Here is a 19,246-nt window from a genome sequence, read left to right as displayed (position 1 = left end):
GTTTAACAAATGTTTCAATACAGTAAATTGCTAACAAAGCACAGAATCATTAAGAAGTGTTTCTGAATGCTAGTGTAAATCACAACAAACTTGGCAACAAACCTACAGTAATCCAGAAAGAAATTATCTGTTTGCATACACCAAGAATGTAATAGGATCATAAAACATAATAAGCTCCCAGATATATACTGGCACGTGTCAGGGTGACCTTTGAGAAGGTGAGGTTCACTATGACAAGAAAAAGCTCATTGATCCTGTGGAATTTATCTTCAAACACTGAAATGTTCAAAACAAATGAACTCATAGTAAGTCAAAATGGTGAATTGTGTGGGTGAAAGATATGCCTCCATAGAGACAATGCTATGCTGGTTTGGACTAGAAAAAAAATGCTGATCTAAAGACCAAGAATAAAATTCACAGGCAGTGAAAACAGGGACAGTACCATAGGAAGAGCATAAGGAGCATAAGGAAGACCTAGGCTATGTAGCACTGGGTCAGGAAAGACAAGGCCTGGTTCAAACTGAACCTGGTAAGGGATGCCAAAAAGAAGAAGAAAGGCTTTTACAGGTACCTCAACCAGAAAAAGGAAAGTCTAGGAGGACATGCCACTCTAGCGAATGACATAGGCAAGCTGGAAACAGGAGACAAGGAGAAGACTGAGGTACCTAACAACTCTTTTGCCTCAGTCTTCCCTGATAACTACTCACCACACAGCCCTCAAACACTTGGGTTGGTAGTAGGGGATCAAGGAGGCAACATCACTCCCGCTATAAGCAAAGACTGAGTTCATGACCACTTGAGGAATCTGAACATTCACAAGTCTATGGGTCCCAATGAGGTGCATCCCAGAGTCCTGAGGGAATTGGCTGATGTGGCTGCCAAGCAACTAACAGTGATGTTTGAAAAGTTGTGGCAATCAGGCGAAGTCCCTGGTGACTGAAAAAAGGTAACATCCCCCACATTTTTTAAAAGGGTAAAAAGGATAACCCTGGGAACTACCGACCTGTCAGCCTCAGCTCTGTGCCAGAGAACATCAGTGGAGTAGATCCTCCTAGAAGCTACGCTAAGGCACATGGAAGGCAGGGAGGTGATATGAGAGAACCAGCATGGGTTCATCAAGAGCAAATCCTGTTTAACCAACCTAGTGTCTTTCTATAGTGGTGTCACTGCATCAGTGGACAAGGGAAGAGCCACAGATGTCATCTCTCTGGACTTCAGTAAGGCCTTTAACATGGTACTCCATGACATCCTTCTCTGCAAGTTGGAAAGATACGGATTTGATGGGTGGACTGCTCAGCAAACAAATTGCTGGCTGCAGGGTAGAGTCTGGAGAGTGGTGGTCAATGATTCAATGTCTGGATGGAGATCAGTGAGGAGCAGCATCCCCCAGGGGTCAGTGCTGGTCAATACACTTTCATATCTTCATCAAGAACATAGACAATGGAGTCAAGCATACCTTCAACTACTTCAGTAAGTACACACCAAGCTGTGGAGTGCAGTCAACACACCAGAGGGACAGGATGCCATCCAGAGCAACCTGACCAGGCTGAAGCAGCGTGCCCAGGTGAACCTCATGAGGTTCAACAAATCCAACTGCAAGGTCTTGTACCTGGCTCGAGGCAACCCCCATTGCCAATACAAACTGGGGGTGACAGGATTGAGCACAGTCCTGCAAAAAATGACCTAGGAGTACTGGTGGATGGGAAGCTGCACATGAGCCAGCAATGTGCTCTTGCAGCCCAGATGACCAACAATATCTCAGGCTGCATCAAAAGAAGCATGGACAGCTGGGTGAGGGAGGTGATCCTGACCCTCTGCTCTGCGCTTATGAGGCCTCACCTGGAGTACAGCATCCAGGTGTGGAGTCCTCAGGACAGAAGAGATGTGGTTCCTGTTGGAACACGTCCAGAGAAGGGCCACAAAAAATAATCCAAGGGATAGAACACCTTTCCTATGAAAACAGGCTGGGAGAGTTGAGGCTGTTCAGCCTACAGAAGAGAAGGCTCCCTGATGTGTCCTTTCAGTATCAAAAGGGGAACTACAGGAAAGAAGAGGACAGCCTCTTAAGAAAGATCTGTGGTGATAGAACAAGGGGAAATTCAAGCTCAGGGAGAGTAGATTTAGATTAGATATAAGGAAAAAGGTTTATACAACAATGGTGGAGAGGCACTGGGAAAGACTGCCCATTGATGTGGATGATGCCCCATCCCCGGAGACTTTCAAGGCCAGGCTGGATAAGGTCCTGGGAAACCAGATCTTGCCATGGTGTTCTTGCTCATTGCAGGAGAATTGAACTAGATGGTCTTCAGAAAGGTCTCTTTCTACTCTAAGAATTCTATGAGTCTATGAAGAAATGAAGGCAATTTTTATAATCTACTCTGGAAATTCATAAAAACTTTTCAGAATTGCTTATATTTCACGTGTGACTTCAGTGATAACAGATAATGTACGTTCAAGTTTGCCTTTCCAGTGATCTTAACCTTGCTCAACTAACTTCACCTGATTGAAATAAAAACCTCTCTCACACATCATCAAGGATTTTTTCACAGAAATAGGTTTGAAATATGTTAACAAAAGCATGTATAAATGTCAATCAGTCACAAAGAACGAAAACAACACAATGCAATGCAGAAAAGATATAATTTTTGCTGATGAGAATTAAAGCTCACTCTGAAGCCATATATTTTGTATTTTATATTTTATCACCCACAATGCATTGAGCTAAATAAGAAGTCGTCTTTGAGTTCAGGAGACCTGAGTAATGATGTTATAATTTGGCAGCATTTTTATTAATTATATCAAAACACAGATGTTCCCATATAGTTTCATAGAATCCACATCTTTGTGACAGAGTATTTAGAGACACTGAAACTACATCTGTTGACCAGGGCTTTGAGTGAATGCTTTAGTGTTGACAGTTCAGAACAACCTGCATTCATTTCACTTTGAAGTAATATAAAAGAGGTACATTAATTGTTTCCTGTTTCTCCAGCACTAATGCTATGTAAAGTATTTCTTACATACGCTAACTTTAAGGGCAGCCTTCACCCGACATGATTTTGACAGTTGCTTTGGGATGAAACTGGCTCTGTGCTAATAGCATTTATTTCTCCCTTGATTCTAGAGACAGCTCAGAAACTGGTATCTACAGCACAAGTAAGTATCTACAGCATAGTTTATTAGATGGATTCCATTTACAGAGTTCTGCGTATAACATTCTTCATTCACAACTCCATTCTTATCCTGAAACAAAGAGGATTACCAGTCATGCAAAATAATATCTTCCTTCCAGGGTCTCAGCCCAACACCAATGCCATGTTCCAGGAGGGAAACCCATCTCAGAAATTTCCACTGGTCAAAAAAGATAATAAAAAGCAGCTTGTTCTGCTACCAAATATTTCCTTCTACAGGAAAGTAGAATGTCTTCTGCTGCAGCAGTAGTTGAATGCTGCCTTGCACTCCAGTTGTTTACAGGCGCCTTTAATTTGCCCTAGAAAGAATGTGAGAGAAAATAAATTATCTGAGCTATACCTTTTTATGTTTGCATAGTGATACACAGTAACAATACTCACCAGTAAGTTAAATCCAATAAAGTTATCTTAAAATGGTATGCTGTGCTCACTTCTGAGGTAAATAAAAGGAGACGGTGGAAGAATACCACCTCACAGGCATTTCTAACTCTACTGTATTACACATGCTTACGTTAGATATTATTTAATGGACTAGTCTGTGCAGAATATTTTATTTGGAGCTAAAATGTAGAGAGAGACAATATTTTTTTCCCCAAAAGGACTTGTAAAATGATCAAAAATGACAAACCGGCATTTATTGTGACATACTCTGAGCAAAGGCAAGGCATTTGATACTGTTCCCCGTGACGTCCTTATAACAAAGCTGAGGAAGTGTGGGATAGATGAGTGGACAGTGAGGTGGGTTGAGAACTGGCTGACTGGCAGAGCGCAGAGGGTCGTCGTTGGTGGTGCAGAGTCCAGTTGGAGGCCTGTAACCAGCGGTGTTCCTCAGGGGTCGGTGCTGGGTCCGGTCTTGTTCAACATCTTCATCAATGACCTTGATGAGGGGATAATGGCCACCCTCAGCAAGTTTGCCGATGATACGAAGTTGGGAGGATTGGCTGACACGCCTGAGGGCTGTGCTGCCATTCAGCGAGACCTGGATAGGCTGGAGAGCTGGGCAGAAAAAAACCGGATGAGGTTTAACAAAAGCAAGTGTAGAGTCCTGCATCTGGGGAGGAATAATTGCATGCACCAGTACAGGTTGGGGGATGAGCTGCTGGAGGGGAGCTCTGCGGAAAGGGACCTGGGTGTCCTGGTGGACGACAGGTTGGCCATGAGCCAGCAGTGTGCCCTTGTGGCCAAAAAGGCCAATGGCATCCTGGGGTGCATTAAAAAGAGCGTGGCCAGCAGGTCAAAGGAGGTGATCCTCCCCCTCTACTCTGCCCTGGTGAGGCCTCATCTGGAGTACTGCGTCCAGTTCTGGGCTCCCCAGTACAAAAAAGACAGGGATCTCTTGGAAAGAGTCCAGCGGAGGGCCACGAAGATGGTGAAGGGCCTGGAGCATCTCTGCTATGAGGAAAGGCTGAGTGAACTGGGTCTGTTCAGCCTTGAGAAAAGGAGACTGAGAGGGGACCTGATCCAGGTCTATAAATATCTAAGGTGTGGGGGGAAGAATGGCGAGGCCGGACTCTTTTCAGTGGTGAGTGGAGACAGGACAAGGGGAAATGGCTGGAAACTGGAGCATAGGAAGTTCCGCACAAACATGCGCAAGAACTTCTTTACAGTGAGGTGACGGAGCACTGGAACAGGCTGCCCAGGGAGGTGGTGGAGTCTCCTTCTCTGGAGATGTTCAAGACCTGCCTGGATGCCTACCTGTGTGACCTGCTGTAGGGAACCTGCTTTGGCAGGGGGGTTGGACTCGATGATCTCTGGAGGTCCCTTCCAACCCCTACAATTCTGTGATTCTGTGATTCTGTGAAATCCTAAAAGTTGTTATTTTAATGTTTCTTGATACTAAAGTATCACCCTGGTTATGTCATATAATCTACCATTTCACACACCATGTCATATACTGAGAATCCTAAAACCAAGCTATGACTGTCTTCTGGCAGAACTAAAGTTCTCATGCCAAATTGCTTCTGAACACATTTCTTAATTTATCAATTAAAATTTGTTTGAGCTGTGTCCAGCAACCAGATACTTGGATCAGCCAGCGAGGGACAGAACAACTTGTACTGAAAATATAATAGATGTCCTGCATGCATGTCACACTCTTGTGACCTCATGGCCCTTTTTCTTTATTCCTCTTTGCCACTGTGCACTTGTTTTGCTCTGTTGCTGTCCTTTCATGGATGTGCACAAGATGCAGAGACCACTGACTGCTGTAAGGTTCAGACTTGAAAAACATACTTCACCCACAAAATGCGGTGTAAAGTAAGGGTGTTTAGGGTTAGCCCAAGTAAATTTGGAGGGTAAAATAATTTCAGTGATGTTGTGCTGATTTGCAGCAGCCAAGGGTTTGCCATTTTCTGGAGGCACTCCTTGGTTAGAAGGAATGATGAACATTATACCCTTGAAATAAAAAAATCTGGCAACCTTCACAAGTCACTGAACAGTTTATCAGGAGGACCAGATCAACATCTTATCAATTCCGACCACAAGTCTATATTTGCCCTACAGGAACTAGCCATGGGAGATCCCAATTTAATAGAAATTTTTAATTACAACACAAGATCGGTCCTCTACATTGATCTTTCTTTTTGTGACTACCTCAAAAATCAGCTGGGCTTTTACTTCAGTCTCCTTTCTGTGAGCTGTAGAAATGTCAGTCACAACCCAAGCAACTGAAGGAAAACGTACAGTTGGATGAAGAACGCTCAGATAGATAGTGAAAGATATTTAAAAGAGAGCCAGATAGATGAGATCATTTTACAAAAATTAATGTAAGCATGGCTTTCTTGCATAATACATTTTTGGCAGTCCTCCAGGAACGGTGGTCCACAGCATCTTCTGTAGCTGCAGTATGGAGGGATGAAAGGAAAATAACTCTATGAAAATCCTCTTAGTTTTGGACAAGCCATATCACATACTTCTCCTGAGATGTGGGTGTTCAGTCTCTCTTAGTTCTACATACAGAAAGAATAACTCAGTCATTACAATCAGTGCTAACCCAGGGAGCTCACACTCCCTGTGCTGCACCTTGTGTTGGTGAAGAACAAAGTAAATACTGCAGCCTCACATCTACTTTGAGCCTGACAGTGAGCCTTCCTCCTTCTCCCTCCTCTCCCTAGCTAAATTATAAAAGGCATTTATAAAAGCTGAGGCAGAGATAACAAGAACTAAAGGAGTTGTAGCAGGTGTTGAGCATTAGAGTACCATCTGGGGCTGTCTAATTCCTGCCAAAACAGTCTCCTCCGCAACTGATCAGAAGGGTGGGATAGGATCGTTGCTCAATGCCATGTGGACTGAAAGGAAAGCAGAAGCTCTGGCTCAAGCCTGGAGATCATTACAAGAGAGATTACCTGAGAGATTGTAACAGCGCTATTAATTACTAGGAAGCATTAACGCAAGTGCCAGCTCACATTCCTTCTCTGATAACTTTTTTTCTGATGTATCATGACATTTTGAAATTGCCTTTGACTCCAATGGTGTTAGTCAGATTCCAGAAACGTGCTGCAAACCTCACCAGTAAATGCAGGAAGAGTACAATTGCTCCCCGTTTTAGGTTAAAGTAAAATAAAAGATTCCACACTTTTCTCAGACAAAAGCTGAAAAAACTGAGGCTACACCATATGTTGAAACTTAAGAATCCCTCAAAGCCAGTAGCACAGGTTCTATTCAACATCGAAAGGCTTCCAGGAAACACATGGAAGTCAGTCCATGCATCCCACCTACAGTTTTGTTTGCCACTTTCATCTAACAGTTATTTGCCAAGCGTCCACTGAGCCTGGCATTATGAACTTATCTCTACTCTGCATTAGCTGCAGCTTTGAAGGGAATTTAGGAATTCTTTACACTAAAATACAGTGTGATGTTTCTCAACTAACAATAACTGAAACACATTTTATGACCAGTTATATTATGACCATTTTTCTAGGGTAAACCACTGTAAATCCTGTTAATACATGAAAGCACTTTATTCTGGAGCTACACATTTACTGGAAAAATAGGGGATATCAACAGATACTTTTTAAGGTATGTTCAAGCAAAAATATAGTGAAAAGGTGAAATCAGACTAAATGTACACGTAGTGATGAGGTTCACTCTTTTCTGAGTTAATTTTTTAGAAATTTTTATTTTATTCATTTTTGTTACACAAACTGGTCTGTGCAAACAGTGAAACACTAACTGACCACTTCAAACTGTAGCTTACAAAGTTAGTAATAAAGTATTACGACCACAGACGAAGACAACAATGGTCAGCCTGTTTCACAGTATAGCTTGTGACTCATGCCACTGAGTCATATGGCAGAGGAGTTAGCCAGCACAGAAGATGGGTGCCCTGACCCTGGTGAAGGCCATGCCTGGCAACACATCTCATCACTCATGCTGTTTTGTGCAGAGGACCAAAGCTGGTATTTCAGAAATAAAAAGAGTTATCCACAGCATGCATACCAGAAGTGGGACTGAAAAAGCTGTATTTTACAATTTTGCTTTAAATAAACATATAACTCAGGCTGATATCAGTGAGAGAAACGAGCTTTGTCTCTGATGATATTTGAGGAGCAGAAGCCAATAAATAGGAAGTAGCAAGCAATGACTTTGGCTTGCCTGTCTGGCTAAATCTGTGCTGAATGTTTTGAAGAATCCCATCCTGACTGGATATCATCTCATTCTCCTGTAAAGATATTGACTGCAAACGTTTATTTTTTTAAACTGGCTGAAGTTAAGTCACCAGTTCTTTGTACTTTAACATATTTTACAGAATCAATGAGTTTTAGACAAGACAAATGCAATATTGTTTGATTATATTCTCATACATGCTAGATTTTGTTTAATAAAAGAAAAACAAATGTAAAAATGTATAAGGAAATTTTGTACATAATTTCCCACAATACACATGACTTTTGATTTTTGTAATACTGAAAAGGAAATATAGCTATAGTTTCACAAGCAAAAAACAAAAAGAAAAGGCCATTGTGTATTCTGATTCTCATATGTACAGACCAGCAACAATTTTGTACACATTCTTGTGTACAAACCAGCACAATTGCACAGGTCAAGAAGTAACCAGAGACCATTATTTTCTTGGCAACTTTTATTAATTCATTTGACACTAGAAAAAGATGGCTGTGCTGTCCTGTATCTATGCAAAGGATAAAACTCCAGTGCTACAAAATCTTTTCCTTCATATACTCTGAAACCACAGCATGCAAGATCCACATATAGATTTGGTTGGAGGCTTTGGATTCAGCTATCAGCATCACAAAAACAGTACCCTGAAATTCGTAACGATGATTTCTGTTTCAGTAAGAAACAGAAGAGCCAACTGCAAACAGAGCACTATAAGGCTAGCTTCTATAAAGACACGAATTCCTAGGCAGCCTCTTCTTTTTAAGCTATTTAACACAATGACCTCTCAGCTCGTCTTGAATCATATCTTAGAATTTTGGAAATGTTCCCTGTGACTGATATACACTTCTTTAAACTAGATCCAAATATCAGCGCCTAGGCTTAAAATTACTCTCCATTAAACTATGTTTTATCACAGAATAACAATGATGTCATCTCTGTTTCTCCCCATGAATGCAGGGTGGTTTTCTACAGCGTATCTCAGGCAGCTTTGTTCTCGCTAGTTAAATAAATCTTGGGCTTTCATCAGACTTTTACAGCTTAACGTATCTTACTAACATGATATCTATTCAGATATTCACCCTACATTTTACTACACATATTTTGAATTGCTATCCTTCCTCCTAACTGAATAACCAAGAAAGCAAAAAAATTGGATCTCGTTTGTGTTCTGCCTTTCAGGGAAAAGCAAAAAGACTTGACTTCATGTGTTGAAAAAAAAAACCATACAGACAGAAAATGTAAGTGGTCTCAAATACACAAAATTTAAACTTTTTCAAATAATTATATTGTTCATCAGAGTACAAACACCTCTAACTTTGAGTTATTCTGAGCAATAAATTAAGCCATTATTTTCTATCACCTCTCATCATCATTTCGGTTTCTTCCTGACTGCATTCTGTGCACTTAATTTCTTCAGATTCAGTGAGTACAGTTGATTATCATTTGAATATCAGCTGAGTAGATACAATGACTCCTATAAAAGAATGCATGTTCATTTTGTTGTTTGTTTTTTTCCTACTTAGCGCTTTTTAAATTGATTGGTTTAAAAAACACTTCCGTGTAACTCTAATGTTTTCACTCTCATATACCCTGCAGCATCCTACTTCTGACTTTGGTCTCACACAGTCAATTGTCCTCCAAAGAATTCTGATTCATGCACCAACATAACCTCAGAAAAGGTCTAGTGGATAGACCACCCTAATTAACAAGAAGTGTTATCTAACTAATCTCATCAGACACCATAATCCTGATTAAAATATCCAGGCAGCCAACATCTAATGGGATGAGTAAATACATGGATTCTAAGAAAATCTGGATTTATAATTATTCCCAAATAATTAAATCCTGGCTTTTCTACATTTGAAGGACCTTCAAATATAATATGTAAAAAGAAGCAGGAGACTGCAATAGTGTTGTTGCTTTTTTTTTTTTTAGGTAGCTGCAGCACCTTACAGGCCCTCAGTAGCATCTCAAATAGTTGCATTATGTGTTGGACATATATCAACTGCAGATACATACTAGGCTACCCACTACATATGTGTGCAAATGTCTATGAAAAGGTGGGAATGTACAGGTACAGAGACGGACATGCATCCACACATAGATAGGTCACTCTGAAACTAATGTCTCTTACTCATTTCTATTGAAACTACAACAGATGCAAAGGGTACAATAACACTATTTGATGGAGCACATTCTCAGCAACAAAACACTATTTTTCAACATAGTAATCACCATTAGCCATTCACTTTTGCCAGTGATGAACAAGAGCAGGCATGCCTTGCATGTGAAAAGTGACCCACTGTTGCTGTTGCCACTGCTGAAACACAGAACCCACCACCTCACTGTGCTCACGTCCACTACTTGGGCTCCATCAATGTTCAGCAAGTATCATTGAATCTCAGTGAGTTTTTCAGCAGGGAAGAATTCAGTGGCACATCTTTTCTTCATATGCATTTCCATGTCAGATGCCATCCTGTCAGACTGCCCCTGTGCTGCCATCTGTCACGCTGCAACAACATGTGATGGAATATTGGTGGGAAGGTTCAGCCTCTAATGCCATATCACCAACTGACATCGTGGATCAATGTCACAAAATAGGAGGTACTACTTTCAGAGCTTCCCCATAGGAACTTGCATACATACATACACGAGTTCCAATGTGTTTATGAGATGTTCAGCACCTAGGATAGAAAAAAAATTATGAGAATATCATATTATTTGCAATGCTATCATCTGTGGTAGCAGAAGAATTAAAGCTGAGGACTGTTCTAACTCATGAAACAACTGATATAGCCTACACTTCAGCTTTTGCAGTTGTTTTGGCATTGTGAACATACAGTTTCTGCCATGCAGTGTGTGGCCCAGTCACATCTGGGGGTATATTTACTCCACCTCTGATAAAACATTGTGAAATACTGTCTTCCCCATCCAAAGCAAAATATGGCAGCAGATTGCACAAGAAGTGGCCTTACTGTAAGCTAAAGTTGCTGGTGTTTGCTAAGCAATTTTAAGCACCCTAAGCTTTCTAGCCTCTTTACAGTCTAAGAAAGAAGTTTATCTCCTCTTCTCTCTTGAGTATTCTCCTTCCAGAGGAAGGTAAACCTGCTCCAAGATACTTCAGAAGCCTTTCTAGCATGACGACAGATACTAATGGTGGGTATTTTATACTATGCCTATGGCTGCTGTTTTTCTTCTGCTTTACTAATTACTGACATAACTTAATCATTGCTAGAACTAGATTGATTCAGTAGCAAGCCCTCCTGGAAAAATCTATCCCCATGTTTAAGCAGCTGCCATACCTGTTCTGCCTCAGCTCTACACTGACCCTGTGGTCACCTGAAAAAACACTCATGAAAATTTCTGTTAAAGAAGAAATTATTTCAGGAATACCTTTTCATAACTTCTTTCAGCTTATCTTATTTCAGAGTTCTCAGTTATAAAACCTTGGCAGAGAAGATTTGTTTGTTTCTACTGGAAAAAATCAGTTTTGCTGTTCCTCACTACTGTGGACTCAAAACATCTGCACTGGCTGTTGGCTTAAGCAACATCTATATAGAAGGGCCATCAGTGATAGAGATCTATAAAATGAGAAATACTGCAGCAAGTAGAAATCTGTTTCTGAAAGTACAAGAATACTGGGCACAACAAATTTAAACAAGTACTTAAAGATGGCATAGAATCTAGAAGTATAAGCTAGTCCAATAACCTAACAATATGATGAACTACTCCATTTGTTACACTTATCATAGTCATCTGAGGATGATATCCAGAACAGGAAGCCCCCAGTACACAGGTAGGTAGCTGGTAACTAGGTACATATCACAGGAAAAAAAATTTGGATTAATTCACTTCCTACATTTACAAGTTGCTGCTTCTCATGGTTGCTGGAGATGGCCTACCAGTCTTGCAGAAACCATAGTTCCTATGGTCTAAATATCTCTGAAGTTAAGGCCACCGTTTCTTTTATCGTCATGCAGTATGGATGCATGATACCTCATGAAGTCCCTGTTCAGATAAGCCCTCCTTCCAGTCAGCTACACAGTCCTTTAAAGCTTCATTAATTGGGATGTTGTGTCTACACTTGTGGTCTTACTTTCAGATGCTTCTTCCTAGATTGATGGAGTTCTGATGAAGTGATTTTACATGGATCCTCCTGGCTGAGCTATAAATCTGCATGGGTTAAGCAGAGCTCACTGGAGCCGTGGGGAGGATTGAAGGATGCACAGCTGATCCCCATGCATGTGTGCCATGTATGAGGAGCAAAGACAGTCCTCTACTACCTCCCAGCCATTTACCAGCAAATCCCCTCTGGATTATGTAAATTCAGCATAAGGTTGTCTGTTATCTGTCTTTATTTCATGTAGATATATTTTTTCCACATCAGAGTCCTCTGCAATTCTTTTTTTTTTTTTTTTTTTTTTTTTTTTTTTTTTGTACTGTAATCTATTTTAGATTCCAGTTAAAGAGGTAAAGGTCCTACTGTGTGTTTGTGCAGATATATAACATATGTGTGTTTATGTGTGATTTTCCAAATCTTAAGCAGGCAAATGTCCATTGACTATTTGTTCTTGAGTGATAATATAACGGCCTGGTGTATAACAAAATTTACTTGCTAAAATGCTTGTTTGGAATTGTCAAGGTACAACTTCCTTGCATAAATTCCTGCAGGATCAGGGTTATCCTAGAATTGAAGAATCAGAATGATAGGGGTTGGAAGGGACCCCTGGAGATCATTTTGGTCTAGTCTGTCTGCTAAAGCAGGTTCACCATACTAAGTTGCACAGGAAAGTGTCCAAGCAGGTTTTGAATATCTCCAGAGAAGGAGACTCCACAGTCACTCTGGGCAGCCTGTGCTCAGTCACTCTCAAAGTAAAGCTTTTCCTGATGTTCAGATGGGACTTACTGTGTTTCAGTTTGTGCCCATTAACCCTTCTCCTGCGATGGGTATCACCAAAAAGAGACCAACCCCATCCACTTGACAGTCACCCTTTGAATATTTACAAGCACTGATATGATTCCCTCTCAGTCTTCTTTAGGTTAAACAGCCCCAAACCTCTCAGCCTTTCCTCATAACGGAGATGCTCCAGGCCCCTCATCACTTTGCGGCCTCCCACTGGAATCTTTCTAGAGGATCCCTGTTTTCTTGAACTGAGGATCCCAGAACTGCACACAAAAAGCCAGATGTGGCCTCACCAGGGTAGAGCAGAGGGGAAGGATCACCTCCCCCAGCCTGCTGGCCATGCTCTTTTTAATGACCCCAGGATAACACTAGCTTTCTTGGCCACAAGTGCACACTGCTGCTCATGGCAAACATGCTACCCACCAGGACACCCAGAACTCCTTTCCAGCAAGCCAGCCCCTAACCTGTACTGATACCTGTAGTTATTCCTTTCCTAGCATAAGACCTTATGCTTACTCTTTTTGTACCTCATTAGGTTCTTCTCTGCCCATCTCTCCAGCTTATTCAGGTCCCATTGAATGGCAGCACAGCCTTCTGGTGTGTCAGCCAGTCCTCCCAGCTTTTTATCACCAGCAAACTCATTAAGAGTGCGCTCTATCCGTTCACCCAGGTCAATGATTTAACATATTGTTAAACAAGACTGGACCCAGCATCAGCCCCTGGGAAACACTGTTAAATACAGGCCTCCAAATAGATTGCACTGCTGACCACAACCCTCTGAGTCCTGCCATTCAGACAGTATCCACCTCACTGTCCACTAATCTATCCCACAGTTCCTAAGCTGATCTACAAGGATGTTATTGGAGACAGTGTCAAAAGCCTTGCTGGAAGTCAAGGTAGACAACATCCACTGCCTTCCCCTCATCTTCCAGTCAGTCATCCATTCCACCATGTAAGATTACCAGGTTAGTCAAACATGATTTCCCTTTGGTGAGTTCACACTGGCTACTCCTGATAACTGTTTCTTCTTCCACTTGCTTGGAGATGACATCAACAGTAAATTGTTACATCAACTTCCCAGGGCAGAAGTGAGGCTGACTGGCCTCAGTTCTCAGTACTTCCTGGCTCATCCTTCTTGTGCTTTTTGAAGACTGGAGTGACACTGTCTTTCCTCCAATCTTCAGGCACCTCTCCATTCTCAGACACTTTTCAAAGATGATAGACAGTGATTTGGCAGTCAATTTTACCTGCTCCCTCAGCACTTGTGGCTACATCCCACTGGGAGCCATGGATTAGTATGCATTGATTTTGCTTAGTTGATCTCTGACCAAATCCTCCTTGATCAAGGGATATTTTTCCATTCCCCATACTCTCTCTTATCCCCTATTCCTAAGAGTCTTGCATTCCTAAAGGTCAGTCTTAGAAATAAAGTCTGAAGCAAGGATGATGATCAGTGCCTCCGCCTTTTCAGTCTTCTCAGTCCTCCTTTACCAGAGAACCCACTTCATTCCCTTGTCTTTTTTTTTTTTTATTGATATACTTAAAAATACATCCTTCTTGTTGTCCTTGACCTCCCTTGTCAGATTTAACCTTCCGCAGGGCCTTAACCTTCCACATCACATCCCTACAGGCCCTGACAACATTCCTGTATTCTTCCTAAATGGCCATATGCCTTTTCCACATTCCATAAACTTTCTTATTCCATCAGAAGAAGTCAGAAAAGCAGAAAATAACTGATACTTTAGAAGACTGCAACAGTAGAGACTAACTCAAACATCTTATCTGTCCTTACTGAGATTCATAACATCTTCATGTTTTGCAGATGCAAGTTGCATATTCTTGCAGCTGCCACACCACTTGTGAATTACAACCAACCTTTCAAGTCAAAGCGAACAACCACTGAAACAGAAAAAAAAAAAAAATCTTTCTTTACTCTTTAGCCAATGAAACATTAACAAAGATAAAGCAGTGTGCCACTTCATCTACTAAAAAAATATATAAGCCTATCCCATAAGATCCTCTATTTCAAGTAATGAAGATTCATGTTATTCTGTCTTCAACATGGACCTGATGTTATAGCTTAGGACTTAAGTAGTCTGTAGACTGCTAGATTTACTCCAGTTAGAAGAGAAATTACACAATTTCAAAATGACAACATTAAATTTAGTGGCTGATTTAGTGAGAAGACATCTATTGCTGCCACTGCCCATCTGCTGTAGGATGCCACAGTGCTGCCCCAAAACTGACTGTGTGAGAGAGGTCTGGCACAGCAACCAAAACTAGGGATTCTGTTAGGAAAAGCTGAACTACTGGGGCACAGGGAGCATTTGCCTTCCTCTGCATAATTCCCTGCTGTCCAGAACACATCTCACCTAGAAAAAGGGTTTGTGCAGACAAAACAACTCATACTATTCAATAACACCCAGGCAGGCACTCAGGATGAGAAGAGCCCCGAGGCTTGTGAGCCTGCACGGAGCCCACACGGAGCCCGCTGGCAGCCTGAGGGGAACTCGCTGGGAGCCTGCAGGGAGCCTGCTAGGGACCTCGCAAGGCCCTCGCTAGGAGCTCGCTGGGAGCCCTCTGAGATCTCGCTGGGAAACTGCAGAGAGCCTGCTGGAGCTTTCTGGGAGCCTGCAGGAAGCGTGCAGCGAAGCCGCAAGAAGCCCTGCCATGACAACAGCTGGCAGCTGCTGCAACTGCAAGCTCGCTCAGGCCGGGTCGGCAATGCCGCCTTCGATGGTGCCTGCCTCCAAAACAGGTCTTCTCAGGTGGATACCTGCAGCAAAGACATTTTCCTACCAGCTACATCTCCAAAGACACTGTGATGCCTGTTTGTCTGTTGCCAAAAGATCTACACTCTCAACCTTACCCAGGATCTTTTATTTCATATTTTTAATTTAAGACTGTCACACCAGACAAATACTTTCTTCTCACTGAAAATAACCAGCAGAGCAGCAGCTGTGGCAGGAAGGTGTGTGCACCCAGGGCAGCACAGTCTGCTGACTGGACCTGTGGCTTCAGGTGTCACTCACTGCACCATGGAAGCTGGAGGTGTCACCCATGCCTTCCTCTCCGATGTCCCCCACCCTTCAGCCAGCTCAGCACCACCCTGACAAGACGTACATCATGTCATGGTGGTGGGCGCACTCCTGTGGCTGAAGCAGTGGTATGGCAGTAGAGGATGAACCTTGCCACCGATATTCCATTGCATTTTTGCTTGCACAAAAAGTGATAGTATCAGTGTCACTGAATTCCTCCATGTGGAAAAAATGGCACCCACTGACATTCACTGATGCTTGCTGAATGATGATGGAGCCCAAATAGTGGATGTGAGCACAGTGAGGCTGTGGATGGTGCATTTCAGTAGTAGTGACATTAAAGAAAAGCCACGTTCCAGATGACCATGCAGATTTTTACAAGCATGGCATGTAGGCAAAAATGCATAGCTAATGTTGATGACTACGTTGAAAAATATTGTCTTGTAGCTCATAATTTGTTCTATCAAATAGTATTACTGAACTCCTTATAGCTGCTGTTCTTTCCATTCAAATAAATAGGAGGCATTACAAGGCATAACAACAGTAGCAAAGTATGTATCTATAAGTGAAACAGTGGACAGACATCAAAGCTAAAAGATGAGCATGCACTTTCACAGTGCTGAGCCTGAGCCAGGTTTGTTCTTCCATCAGAGTATAAATCAAGCAAGTTCCCACTGTCCATCACATGCCAAATAAAAACACGGTCACCAAGTGGTCCCAGTGAGTTTCCAGTTTCTGTTGCCAGTTAAAGAACCCACATAGTTCAAAGCTACATTTTGATTTATTTGGAACAGCTTTTGTGTTCTTTGAAGAGTCCTCTGAGTTTCAAAAGCTACTCCATATAAAAGCCACTTGTTAGCAGCAAAATAGGGTTCTAAGCTTCTGCTGCACAGAAACTACAGAGATCAGAGTAAGAAATCAGCAAATTTTACAGCAGCTTTCTTGCATCTCCACTGAAGCACTTTAAGCCACAGAATTTGTGTGTATGAATTCTTCCTACAAATGACTTTGGATGTGGTGCTCAGGGACATGATTTAGTGGACGGTTGTTAGAGTAGTATGGTTTGGTTGCAGTTGAACTTGATGGTCTTGAAGGTCTTATCCAACCTGAGCAATTCTATGATTGCTATCATTATTTGTTCCACTTAGAGGTTGTGAGTACACTGGCACAGCAGGGCCCAGGTCTCAAGATGTTTTTCAGCCCTGCAGGACACCATGTGAGCCCCACACTTGCTTGGCCCTCCAGTAACAACATAATTTCAAAATAAATACAGCATCTACTGTACAGGCGATGGGTTTCAGGGTCCCATGTGCAAATTTGTAAGTCTGATATTTATTCTGGCTCTGTCAGAACAATAACAAATGCTATTGCAACCTGCAGCCCTGCAGATTTGATGTTCCTTCAGTACCTGCAGTAGTGTAAGTCTTACAAAATGATGTTCTGTCAAATGTGCTTGGTTTTCTTCTGAGCTTCCTTCTGGTGCTGTGGCCTACTCAGCTTTTTCCTTTCACATTCTGACAGTGTGTGCATCGTGAGTATTGAGTTGCACACTTGTCTGAGTTTCATTGGCACATGATTAAATTGCCTCTTCCCTGTAAGTGTACTCACACCAAACCACAGGACCTGTGTGCATTGTTGCTGCTATTGCACTTAGCAACTCAGAAGTCTCCATGAAGACTTTAATCTGGGATTAGGTACCAATGGCAGTCCCAGGTGAGCAAAGAATGCAAGATGGACACAATTTGCAGTTTGCAATCCACAGACTTTTTTTCCTTTTATCTGGGCTTCTACATACCCTGGCATTGTCATGTAAAATATAGCTGATGAAAGACTTCAGTGGGTATGTATCTCTGATCACCCCAAGCTGCAAAAAGACAGAGACCATCAGCTCATCACTCCATGTCACACTGTCATGACCTCACTGCAGTCACAATGAGGAGAATCACCAGAGCAGATTTTGATGCAAGATACCCTGGACGTTGTTGAAGTTGCACAAGTAAAATCTAACACTTGTCTTTGCATCATACTTTTGCTGACATATGCCGAAATTTATGCATAGTAGGAAAACGACCAGCAACAAAAAAGATGCACAGGATCAGAGCTGTGGTCAGAAATAGAAAAAAAAAAAGAAAAAAAAAAGCATGGGAACAATAACAAGATATAAGCAGAGGAAGGAATTGTTTTTCTGCTTACAATGTGATGCTTTTTCATGGTAACTGTTATCGCAATGTGGCCCATTTAAAATGCAAATTTTCTTGGTCACGTTACTGCTTTTTTCCTGCAGTCTCTGTACTCTTCCTGTGTATAAAGCTGATTTGTCATGACTGTCGCCATGCCTTGACTACTGCCCTGCAATGCCTGCCAGCTTTCCTGAAGCATGACACAGCGTCCAGGTTGTGGGATGTCTGGCTGAGTCCTGAAAGCTGTGTCACTGGAGGACTCACCATCCTAAGTGCATGCAGTTACAAGAAACTGAAATCAACAGATAGAGCACTGTGTGGAATATAAACTTGTTACTGTCCTTTGATTTCTGGATTAAAAGGCAAAGATTCAAACAAACATGATTAGAAGAAGGTGTGTACTTTCATAGCTAACTACATAAAGGAGAGGAAGCCTAGTTGTCTGATATTTGGTATTTTGTAAATACTAATGAGGAACAGGGCATTGACATGTAAAAATAATCTTATGACCAAAAAAGAAAAAGAAAGAAAAGTGATTCCTGGTGTTTCTACAAGAAAAGCTAATTGGACTCGGTATTCTATATTTGCCTTTCACATAATATTAAAGTGTATAGAAACAGAGTGTGAACTGCTTTCCTTATTAACCCATTTCCCTCAGAACCAAATGATCACTGCAATTTCCTGTTCTCTGTGTAGATGGCCTGCTTGTATCTGTTGCACTGCTACAGAGTGATCCCTGGAGCCCGAATGCACTGAGCAGACACGGCTGCTGCTGCAACTTGCAGACAACTGACAAGCTGCTCACAATCCCTGCTCTCTGCAACTGACAGCGAGACTCTTAAAGAACATACACAATGGCAGAATGGTGTGAACAGCATTGAGAAAAGATCAAGCATCTGTGGGGTACTGCTGCTCCAAACACAGTCAGAAAGATGAACTGACCTCACTGTCTTTTATTGCAGTCAGAATGGGATTCCCAGTGTGCTCATCCCCATCTACTGGGAAAGAGGCAGCCCCACAGCTTCTTCTGGGACAGCACTGTAAGGCATGGTTTTCTTCCTTTGCACTTCAACCCTACAGACACAGTTACACATGTCAGATTTGTTCATGTTGCTCTCAGACCACTTATAATTTGCTGTTTGCCCCTAAATGACTAATTTCCCTGTTTAAAATAGAGGTTTATGGAATTGAAGATGTTAAATACATGTTAAGCCTTTCATGTCTTAGCAGTGAAAATGTACAATCACAAAGGTTTGTAAAGAGGCTCTCAGAGTTTACCATTCACTGATTATTAGTCATGCTTTGTACTGTTATTTG

Source organism: Lagopus muta, chromosome Z (genome assembly GCF_023343835.1).
Source record: "Lagopus muta isolate bLagMut1 chromosome Z, bLagMut1 primary, whole genome shotgun sequence".
NCBI lineage: Eukaryota > Metazoa > Chordata > Aves > Galliformes > Phasianidae > Lagopus > Lagopus muta.
The sequence above is the reverse complement of the archived record's forward strand: the minus strand, read 5'-3'. Positions refer to the sequence as shown.